Source organism: Acomys minous, assembly GCF_964271855.1.
Source record: "Acomys minous genome assembly, chromosome: 3".
Lineage (NCBI taxonomy): Eukaryota > Metazoa > Chordata > Mammalia > Rodentia > Muridae > Acomys > Acomys minous.
This window is the reverse complement of record NC_140485.1, coordinates 41,916,460-41,928,042: the sequence shown is the minus strand read 5'-3', so window position 1 is coordinate 41,928,042 and position 11,583 is coordinate 41,916,460. Positions and strand designations below refer to the sequence as shown.

Genomic DNA, 11,583 nt, shown 5'->3' with positions numbered 1-11,583 from the left:
TGCAAAGCATGTGGCTGAAATGATGTCTAGCTTAGGCAGAGAAATAGAAGATTCTTACTGTAAGGAAGCATTATTTTAATAACTGTTTAAAAAAGTATAATGGCTATTTTATAAAAATTTGAACCATTTACATTTTTAAAAGTCTCAATGTAACTATTTTTAAGTTCTTTAAAATGGTTCCTTAAAGGTAAAGTTTACTGGCATTATTTTAGGCTAGAAAAAGAAAGTCATTTGTACCTAGTTTGTTGTGTACAGGGAGGTAGGTAAAAGTTATCTTTTTATTATTTTGTCAAAAATCTCACTATTCTTTACATGACTTAGTTTGTGGACAGATTTAAAAAAAATATTTAGCGTTACTGTTTTGTTTGTGTTTCAGATGGCAAAGGTTGTGCTAAGTATCTGGTGAGTAGTGACTGTTACAATCTGCTTACCACACTCACTGAGGACCAGGTCTGCCTAGCTTTTCAAGCATGTTTCATGCAATGCAAGGGCGGTCTGTCCTAGGGCCATGCCAAGCTCCATCTGCCTGGATTATGCACTCCAAAGTTCCTTGACCCTGTTGAAGCCCCACTTATTACTTACATCTTAAACTTCATTTCTGTGCTTGACAGCAATGCCATTGTTTTGCTTACTTCCCGATAGGAAGGCTGGCAGTCTCCTGTGAGACCGGTGCCAACTGAGCTCTGTGGATCAGCCAGTAGGAGTCACTTGGAGCAGATGGCCGCCATCCTTCCCCACAGCCCGAATCCCTGGTCTGGGTGGCAAAGTCCCAAGACCACACCTACATACATGCCAACTGTCCTTATTTACTAAGATACTTCTTAGTTGTTTAGCTTAATAAATCATTTTCCCTAATATCTTTCCTAAATCACTTACATTCTTTCTGTTTCTGTTCCTGCAGCTTAAAATATTAAAGTTAAAATTTGAATATATCATTCTATAAAAGAACTATTCAATTGCTCCAAGTAGCATCTTAATAACCTTTGAGTTGATAAAACAGCCCAGAGTTTACATCTATTGCTATTTCACAGAGCAGAACACAGAGCTCAGGTTTTAAGAGGGCCAAACTTTCATAAAATATTATGAAATAGGTCATGAAATCCCCAACTCCTGGGGCTGCTGACCACTGGGAACGTAGTAAGCAACACGTTTGAAAACATGCTAGTGAGTAACTAGTACGTGGCATGTTAAAATAACTGGCCATTCGTTTTCCTTTAGAACCAAATGGACTATTTAAAGGAGTTGTCAAGGTGTAGGGATTTACAAGTAGCTTTAGTTCCGAGAAATTACATCTAAATTAAATTTGTTATGAATTATTATACTTAAGTAGAATCTATTATGAGCTTTGTATAGAGTGAAAAGCCACTTTGAAATACAAACATTTCCCCGATGTCTTTAAAATTCCACACTAAATAACATGTAGCGCACTTAAACTAACACACTTGTATTTCAGGGAAATGACTTGCCAACGCATGAAGAGAAAATGACAGCAGGAAGATATAATCCAATCTTTTAAGACAGAGTTTCAAGTAATTTTCCTTTAAGGCACAGAAGCATTCTGAAAAGTACCACAAAGCCTATAGGAAAAAAAAAACAAACAAAAAACAACAAAAAAAAAAACCTCGCCCTTGCGCCTAGATCAGGATTACATACAATGTGTAGTGTGGTGCTCCCTAAGCTGAGGCATTTAGAGAAACAGACCAAAGTGAGGAAAAATTTCAGTTTTTGGAGCACCCATGTGTACACAGCCAGTTTCTAACCCTGTAGCACTGCACTAAGAGTGCAGCTGTAGTCATCACTAGATCTGATGACTGACCTGGGTACTTGGCTGCTCCATACAAGCTGCTCAGATGGTTAATTACAAACACATACATGGAGCTTGGTGACATACATAATAACCCCAGTGCTCAGAAGGCTGAGTGAGGCAGGAGGATCACAGATCACAAAGTCTGAGCTGTACAGAGAGACCATATCTCAAACAAAGAAAGCCTACTTTAAGTGTATGAAGCATTAAACAAAGTGCAATGCTACTGGTACATAAAAAACAAACAGACAGACAAAAACAAATCTTTTAAAAATATTTCTAATTTGGATGTATGGGTGTTTTATGTCCATGCATCCCTGTGTACCATATGCATGCCTGATGTCCACAGAAGACAGAACAGGGGTCAGAATCTTTGGAATGGAGTTACAGATGGTTGTGAGCCCCTATGTAGGGGCTGGGAATCAAACCTGGGCCCTTTAGAAGAGCAGCAATTGTTCTAACTGTTGAGCCATTCCTCTTAAGTCTCCAAACAAGTCTTAACAAAAGCACAGCTGACACTCTGTTGAGTGATACGAGAAGCTACGCATTTGCAGCAGTGCAGTAGATATCTTAGAGGCTTGCTATAAGGAAAGGGAATGCCTACTGTGGATTTCTTTTTATGACAAAACCTTTTTTAAAAATGAAGAGATAATTTCTATAACTGATACATTTTTTCTTAACTCTGTAAAGTAATGTTAATTATAATTGTCTCTAGTCAATCAGGACAGGATTAATTTTACATGGAGGATTTCTAGCTAATTATACACCAGAACACAATGAAAAGTAAGAATGATAAAAAATGTTAATAAATTCTCTAATTTTGCTTTCTCTATTAGAAGGAAATGTGCATGGGGCCATTGGAATGACTAATGTGTTACATTAGCACACTAGGCACTGAGCACAGTGATGAAAGTAAGTCACAAACTTACACCTAGACTACTAGATGCATTATATAATATGCCAGGGGCATGTTACTTAATGTTTTTAAATGTTATTTCTTATTAAACATTTTATCACCTTGTCAACTTATAGTAACAGCAGGAAACTCAAAGCCAAATCCTTTCATGCAAAATGCTTAGTAAAGGTGAGACCTTGTATAGTATCTAGTGACAAGCATTACCTGACAAAACTTGTGCTGGGTACAAAAATACATAAGGAAAGAATATTCTAGGCTGATAACTTTTGTGCGGATAATAATCTAATTTAATTGAGACATTTGGTACGATTACCATCTATAAAGCCTGTGCTGTATAATTCCAAGTTCCTGCAAGTCTATCTACGTGATTCCTAACCGTGGCCTCCTCCCTGCACAACATAAATAGACTCCATCACCAGAGTGATAAGCATCGCACAGGAGTGTGACCCACAGATTAAATTAGAGGGTAAGATGCTATGATAATCTCCGAGGAATTTACCCAGAGGTAGGAAACTCAACTATGGGATGGCATTGTTGACACCTTCTGAAATTAGAAGGTGAAAACCGAGCCAAGTAAATGCAGGTTGTGCTGGAAGGCTTTCAGAATCATGGAGTACAGCAACAAAATTAACCACATCTTGACTTGAAATTAAACATAAGTTTTATCAATGGCATTAAGTATAAAATTGCTTATTACTGTCTTGAAATGTTTTATGAATTATATGGGCTAGGATGAAAAAGACATAACATTAGCCTTAAAACTTAAAAGCAATAAGTCAAATAACTTTTGATTGCTCATATAGAGACAAAGGAGTGGTGACAATATTGTAGTATATGCTCCACAATACAGCATTTTATTACTTCCTGTTTTAATAAGATATGTCAAAATATATTTATACAGAGATATAATAAACTGCTTGGGGTCGTTTATTTATTTATTAAACTAGGCTGTTCCCTTCTCTTAGTAAAGTCTGAGCAGTCAGGCCAGGCATCTTGTTAGGAGTCCCATAAGGCCCAGGGTCTTTCAATGACACTCAAGTGGCATTTGGAAGCACTTCACCTCTGACAAGTTTAGTGTGCATGGGTGTAATGCACCAGTGTTCCAGCTTCAGAAAAGGAGTGCTGAAGAGGGTGCTTAATAACCCCCAAGGGCTTATTAGCCACTGCTCCTGCCATCTCTGAGGCTCTGTGAGGATGAGTGGGGATTAGGATGTGCAGCACATTGTGTGGAAGAGGAGCAGCACACACACTTGACAGCTCCAAATGACAGGCTGCCACACTGCACTACAGTCACTGCAAGCATCACGCTTGCTGTGGGAGATTTGAGAAAACCTGTAGTCTGGTTTGGAAAAAATTCAGAGAAGCAAAGATGTAACCAAGATCCTTCCCATTTCACCAGATTTAGAGTCCTTTGCTCTTGCTTCAGCATCTGCTTTTCCTGAGGTCAACCCCAATCCCAGGGGATGCATTTTTAAACCCTTCTGTGTACATACATCTCCTAGTGTAGCTACACTCTGGAAAGTAAACACTACACCAACCCTTCCGTGACTGCGAACAGAAACTCTGTGAACCAGGCAGTCAATCTGACTTTGATAACTCTGCATTCCTGAAGGCAGCCCATAGGGCCGTAAAATACACCTTTTGGTGCTTCTTTTAGTTTTCCACTGGAAATTTTTTTTTTTTCAAATCACTGGAACTGCCTAATTGGAAGACGGTGATGCAGTTGACACCCTCAGCACTGTGTCAGCTCTTCCACCATTAACATCCAGCTGGCTGACACCAGAGGGAAGACCTTGCTGGAGAAAGAGCCCGGGCCTGAGGCTCACTGTTCCCACGTCACTCATTCAAAACCATCTAACAGTGCCTACTTAATGGTAACGGCTGGCGATGCTGTCTTCTTTCCAAGCTCCATCCGCCAGGGATGACTCACTACCCTGTATGATTTTAACAACAGATACGTTTCCTATTCTTTTCGTATTCTTCAATTAAAATTCTAGTCCCTAGCCAGGCATGGTAGCATACACTTTGAATCCTAGCACTCAGAGGCAGAGGCAGGGCAATCTCTATGAATTTAAGGCTAGCCTAGTCTACACAATGAGTTCCAGACCAGCCAGGAACACGTAGTGCTTCCCTCTCTTCTACCAGAATTTTCCAAAATGTGGAGCTGGGAGAAGACACATTGACGGCTGATTTTAAAGATGATTACTAAAGGTTTTCTGAAATTTGTTTTCCAGTGCGAATACTGTAGGGCATATGCAGGAATTTGGTGGTTGAAAGAACTTGAGGCTTTGTCTTGGCTCCAGATAGCACAGCATTATAAACAGGGGCCAACGCCAACTGTCTTCCTGTTAGACAGGCATCATGTAAACTGCGTCTTGCTCTGCGTCGAGGGAGGACTCAGGACACCAACAGCAGATACTTAAGACTTACTGTACTCATACAGACAAGAAAAGGGTTGTTCTCTGGGAGTTCCTTGGTTCTTTCAGTCTTTATAATGTAAGATATTTTATATGTGAGGATATTGATCAGATAGTAAATACTGAAGGCTGACCACTCCTATAGAGATCTTTATGGAAGAGAAGGTATATCCTTTCTGAATAGCCAAGTAGCCACCATTTACCTAAAGGAAAGGTAAATCATGAACAAAGGGCACTAAGTGTGGGTTGGGAGCTGAACACCTAGGGAGGGCATAAGAAACAAAGATTAAAAATCTCTAGATTTTCTTGCTTGTTTATTTATTTATTTATTTACTTATTTATTTGCAACAGAAGACATTTAAATAAACCTTGTTTAAAAACCAAACCAAACCAAACCAAACCAAACCAAAAAGCCATCAGGAAGATACCCCAACTGGAAACAAAAATAAGAAAGTGTATGTTTCTTATTCCTTTAAGACTCTGAGAAATTGGGTAGAAAGTAGAAAATGTTCAAGTAAAACAACATCCCAGAACACTACACCTTTTAAAAAATTAATTAATGAATTAATTATTTATGGAAGGAAATCTCTGTAGAAGTGAACTGAGCGAAGGACAAGCACATGTCACAGCCATCTAGGTCAGACTGTACCTTTAGGTAAGATGAGGGAGAACTCAGAATATCCCGTACCTCAGGCTGCCCCAGGGAAAGGCTATTGGGACAGGGAGAAGGAGGGGTTTCTGAGTGAGTTAAGGAAGAGCTAAAAATGAAGCAGCTGCTCTTCCCAGAGGCTCCAGGAAAAACAAAAACAAAACAACCCAAAATAGTTTCCATAAAGTCTAGAAAAAAAAGACAAACAAAAAACAAAAAACAAAAAACCGAAACTATAAGTGCTGAGGGCCCGCACTGCCCACGGTGAGGATGGTCTCTCTCTCTCTCTCTACTGTATCATTAACAACGCTGGGAGAATGCCTGCCTGCCTATGTATCTATGCCCGCCTAGGAAGCCACCAGAAGGCTCCCAGGAGGCACTTCACCTACCTCATATGAGATAGATATAAAGGCTTTTGGAAACTGACAATGAACACAGCAGTTTAAAACATGCTCCACAAAAACAAACAAAAGAAAACAAATTCTCAAACTGTTTAGTTTTGTTTTCTAGTTGCAGTAATGACTATGTGGCTAAATTTATGTATTTAGTTTTGAGTCCTTCTTGACTAACCTTCTCTCAGTCATAATCAATCCCTCATTTCTTTGGAGCTACACTCTAAAGAAAGCTTAAACACATGGAGAAGTTTCCAAATCCAAAGATAGAATAGAAATAAAAATTAAATAATGTGTGTTCAAAAAAGTCACTAGTTAGCTGGGTGAGGTGGTGTACATCTGTAATCCCAGCTCTTGGGGAGGGAGAGACAGGCAGATCTCTGTAGGCCAGCCTGGTCTACAAAGCTCAGGACAGCCAAGGCTATACACAGAAACCCTGCCTCGAAAAAACAAGCCAATAACAACATAAAAAACAGAACAAAAAATAAAAAACACAAATAAAATTAGAAACCACTGACAGAGGAAGTAGTTTGGTACAATAGTTGGGTGGACATGTATAAAAGATTTCGGTCTAAGTTACTGGGGAAATAGCTCAGGATGAAGCCAGCATGACTGTAAAGGGACATTCATAAGCTTATGGGTGACTGGGCACATGTGTGTATCTCTTGGCTGCATTTTAATCTTATTTCACTTAATTCTCTAAAATCAGATTTTGTTAACTTGTCATTTGAAGAGTCTTTTGTACACAGGTCTCTTCCCAACATTTAACAAAATTTTTGATATTTTCGTAACTTCAGACATAACAGCACACAAGTCTGCTGTTTTCCACCAATGTGTGCTGTGTACCACCTTCAAGCTAGTATGTGTTAAAGACTGCTTTTAGACACTGCCACAACTCTGCAGTGCTTCCCCGTATGCCACATGGCTTTCAAGCTATTCCTCAAATCAGTTATTTTCTCCAATAAGTAGTTTCTTGAACCATGCCCATTTCTAGCTTTAGTTCTGGTTTTCTCTTATCAGGAAGATCTTTCTCTTTCAATGGCTTTATGCCAATTATCCTAATTACATCACATTTAAGTTTGGCCAAGTCCTAGCACCTTCCTTCTTGTAGACCTAAATGACCCTTTCTTGCTGAGCCATAATCACAGACAACACTACACAATTTTGCAGTTACTTGGATGGCTGTTTCACATCAACTTGCTTATCTTAGTATGCTAAGGGGAGAAGAGGGAATTATTTGAGAAAGAAGATATCAAAAATATTCATTTCTGTGTCCTTTTAAGGTAAATGTCATTCAGAAGCCTGTGCTGTAAGATCTTGGATACTTAGACACTGTGAGAGAATGCAACTAAGGAGCCTGCTCATTGCAGAAAAGGAAAATGACCAAAGGATGCTTTAAAATCACCACCAGCTGTTTACCTCATGGGACTTGTAATCTACAGCTGTAAATTATTGTTTCACATAGTATAAGAAAATCGATGTATGTGTTGGGCTACCCCCCCAAGTATAATTTTAAATAACAGCTGTGCTTTAACCTCATTTTGTAGAAGTTGTCTGGTATTCAATATAACATGGAATTTTAGGGATTGACACTACTTTATCTTCCAACTCTACTTTCTACAACCTGGTTCCTGTGTTACTTACAAAAATGATTTTAATCACGTTGCAACTCTCTGCATGCCCCGTCCTGGGGGAGTGGTGATGTGGAGAGGGGAGAATAGCTGTGTTTACAGCACCTGCTCTTGTGCCATTTGGGGTTCTTAATGGGGTTGAAGGCAAGTGATTCTTCCACTTCAGCCTCTGTATTACATCATGCTGACTTAAAAAGGGACAGTCAACCTCCAGACAGCGCAGACTGAGGTGCTGTGGGGAGATAATATGCCTTCGGAGAGATTTTGGCAGTACAGAAACTGCTGAAGAGGCTCCTTACACTACAGTGACACACTCTACTGAGCTCTAGAGTGGTTACCTTTCCATTATTTGTATCTGTTTCTTCCTATGGACGGCCCATGTCTGTTAGAAAGGCCCCATATGACATAACTGCATCTGAGCAGCTCAGGATAAGACACACGAAACCATTTTGCTGAAATCCACTTACAGAGTTGAACAGTTAGTGTGTAGTACTAAACAGTTGGCGCATTGCACATCTTTGGCATGTCAAAGCCAATTGGGTTTAGACTTATGTTGTTTAAATGATGCCAATGTGTACTTCTCACCTTCTTAAATATATCAAAATTCCTTAGGATGCCAAACAAAAATCTATCCTCTGGGACTAAATCATGCCAACAGTTTAATGGTACATGGAAGCATTACTGGAACAATTTGAGAGGGGAAATCATCTTTTCTCAGCCATAGACTAAGGCCTCCTAAGTGAAAATTAATTATGGCTCTGGAGATTATTTGGTTAACATTAGGTCAGAGAGCCAAATCAGATAGTTCAGTGCAGATTTCAGAGTCAGTGCTATATGCTTTTTCCAAGTACATAGCCTCTGGATATAACTGGCTTTCTTAAAGGTTCTCTTGGCAACCATGTTTGCTGTTTCAGAGCCTCAGTGCAAAGCATGTCAGTGAAGCTGGAAAGGAAAAAATATTGACGTTCATTTTCAGAACTGGAGTGGTGATTAAGCTAATAGGGGCTCTGAGTAAATATTGAAAAAAATACGTGTTGTTTATGTGAACTAAGTGGAAAGGGTGATATTAGTCACGCAGACTGTGGATTTGCTTATGCTCTGGCAAGTACGTACAGAGGGAATGGAAAGTGTGGTAGGCTACAAATACAATCTATGGTGTTAATAATTAGATGGTATTTCAATATTATTCACATACTTGAACTTTAGAAATCTGTTTTGGTTTTGAAGTCATGGTAATCTACCATAAATTTAACGAGAGTCTACAAAGTGAATCATTATCAAAATAAAACCACTAACCTGAAAATTCGGTAGGTTCTAGTTACAATAGCTTTTCACTATTAATGACGTTGGACACCAACAAGAAAGATCGGGAGAGTTTTGTAAAGATACTTGCTACACATGTCAGAAAACCAGATTCTATGAGTCGAGCATATGAAAATCATACTTGAAATACTTTGAAGACAGAACAAATCACAGTGAGGTATTATAAAAACAGAGAATTCTTGATACTTAAATAGCAATTTCACAGCTTGAAAATAAACATCTAAGTTGACTTAGTGAAGACTGTATTTCAATGTAATAACTATATGTATTTTTAAAAAAATTATTAGGTTTACAGAGTCTTAATTGCCTTTATTAGGATGACTGCTAACTTTTACTGGTGTTACCCCTTTCAGTACAAACATATCTTAGGACACTTCTGCAAGCCGGGCACAGGGTACACCTGTAATCCCAGCACTCGGGGAGGCAGAGGCAGGTGGATCTCTGTGAGTTAGAGGCCAGCCTGGATTATAACCCTGTCTTGAAAAACAAAACAAAACAAAACACTTCTGTTCTTTGTTACGAAAATGTGTGCATATAAGTTCAAAACAACTTGAATTTTCTGTTTGGAAACAAGACTCACCCTCAATGAGTAAAGTGTATATGACTTTGTTAAGCAGGAACACAGCACTGTACACAGGTCTCCAGAACATTTTCACTTTGCCTGATTTTATCCATGTTAAAAAGCAATTCATTATTTTCCCTTCCCTCAACCCACAGCAAGGCAGTCCTGTTTTGACAAGTCTCTCCCTCCCTCCGTCCCTCCGTCCCTCCCTCCCTCCCTCCCTCCCTCCCTCCCTCCCTCCCTCCCTCCCTCCCTCCCTCCCTCCCTCTCTCTCTCTCTCTCTCTCTCTCTCTCTCTCTCTCTCTCTCTCTCTCTCTCTCTCTCTCTGTGTGTGTGTGTGTGTGTGTGTTTTAACATCTTATGGGTAGAATCAGGCAGTACTATCCATCCCTGAATTATTTCACTTAGCACAGTGTTCTCACAGGCACTCAGCGGTACCTCATATGGTAGTCACATTCCAGCATAGCCCATGACAATTTTGTTCATTTATCTGTTTACAGACGCTTGAGTTGAGGACCCGGCTGCTGTGAATAATTCTGTAACAAGCATGGAGGAAGTGAGTTCACGAACATCACATAGAAGTCTACTTTCCCCCTGTGATCCAAATACACCCTTTCCCATAGTCCACACAAATGTTGACATTCCTACAACGATGTACAAAGGTTTCAGTATTTCTCTGTCCTCCCCAGTGATGGTGATGCTTTATAAACCCATTGGCGATCCGTATGTGCTCTTTGGAGAAAGTTCTACTAAATTCCTCCTCCTCATTCTGTTTTGAGCAGTTCTAGGGGTTGAGCCATGCCAGGCAGGCACTGCTTACTTACATCCTCGACCCTACTCATTTTTAAATTTAGTAATTTATGTTTTTGCTATTATGTAGTTTTGGGCATTTCCACATATTTTGGATATTAACCCTTTATCATCTATGTGACTTGCAAATATTTTCTCAATTGCCTAGATGTGTTCTTTTTTCATTTTTCAGCACCTAGAGATATTTAGTCTGATATAATCCCATTTGTTTATTTTTGCTTTTACTGTTTGTGTTTCTAAAAGTTGTTTTAATTTTTGTCTTATGAGCATGTATGTCTGCGGACCACCTGCATGCCTGGTGTCTGCAGAAGCCAGGAGAGGGCACTGGAGTTACAGAGAACTGTAAGGTACAATCTGGGTGCTGGAAATCAAATCTGGGTCCTTTGAAAGAACAGTCCATGCTCTTAACTGCCGAGCCATCTCTCTAGCCTCCTTTTGCCGATTTACTTATTTATCTACAGTTTAGTTATTTATAAACAGTGCTGGGGATGAAACGCAGGGCCTTGGGCATGTCAGGGGCACACATCATCACTGCATCACTACCTAGCTCCCTAGGCCTCGTCGTCTACCTAAGCAGCTAAGGCTGGCTCTAAACTTTAATCCTCCTGCTTCCATCTCATGAGTGTTGGGATTCCAGGTGTTTGCCAGCATTATCTTGGCCAGCTTTGCTGTCTGGCCTTTTGACAACATGGCCATGAAGTTGTGGACAGGCCATGGCCATAAAGCTTTTGTCTTGGGCTTTCTTTTAGAAATTTTGCAGATTCAGGCCTCAAGTCACTAACCCACCTGGAGTTCAATTTTGTATATGGTGTATTCTATAGGCCAACTTCATGTTTGCATGCAGCTATCCGGTTTCCCTGACCCTACTCGCTGAAGATGTCATAATTTCCATATGTATACCTTGGTGCCCTTATCAAGAACCATTTGACTGTGTAGGTGTGACTTCTTGGCTTTGTGTTTCATTAAGGCCCTATACGTGTCTTGATGCTGGTGCAACATTGTTTTGGTTACTATATTTTCATAAGAGTTTTAAGTCAGGAAACTTCAGGCCTCCAGCTGTTTCTTCTTTTTCCTTGTTC

The 11,583-nt window shown here is 39.7% G+C and overlaps 1 protein-coding gene and 1 long non-coding RNA gene across 5 annotated transcripts in view; one reads left to right on the top strand and one right to left on the bottom strand.

Annotated features, from left to right (window-relative positions):
* ELP4 (elongator acetyltransferase complex subunit 4) overlaps positions 1–11,583 on the bottom strand; it is a 214,318-nt gene that overhangs the window by 26,800 nt on the left and 175,935 nt on the right. The gene's annotated exons all lie outside the window — the stretch shown is intronic.
* LOC311593193 overlaps positions 1–11,583 on the top strand; it is a 41,249-nt gene that overhangs the window by 5,347 nt on the left and 24,319 nt on the right. The window lies entirely within an intron of this gene.